Genomic DNA, 302 nt, shown 5'->3' with positions numbered 1-302 from the left:
TTTTTATTCTGTTCAGTATTAGTTGTAGTGAAATAACTCGTATTCATATTATCCTTTTCAATCAGATATAAAATCCCATTCGATTAGAATGAAAATAAATCCCACTTGATTAAAATGAAAACGAATTCTGTCCAATGAATCTCATTTCTTCCCGATATTGAAGGCGATGCAATAAATGCTTTTTTTAGGATTCTGTTCAGTAGAGGAATTAATGAAATAATTCCAATTGAAATCAGTCTTATTCGTTTAATTTCGTTTCTTTTCTGATATTAAAGGGAACAGGAATATGGCGATAGAATAGA

This window comes from Penaeus monodon, chromosome 24 (assembly GCF_015228065.2).
Source record: "Penaeus monodon isolate SGIC_2016 chromosome 24, NSTDA_Pmon_1, whole genome shotgun sequence".
NCBI classification, from domain to species: Eukaryota; Metazoa; Arthropoda; class Malacostraca; order Decapoda; family Penaeidae; genus Penaeus; species Penaeus monodon.
The sequence above is the reverse complement of the archived record's forward strand: the minus strand, read 5'-3'. Positions refer to the sequence as shown.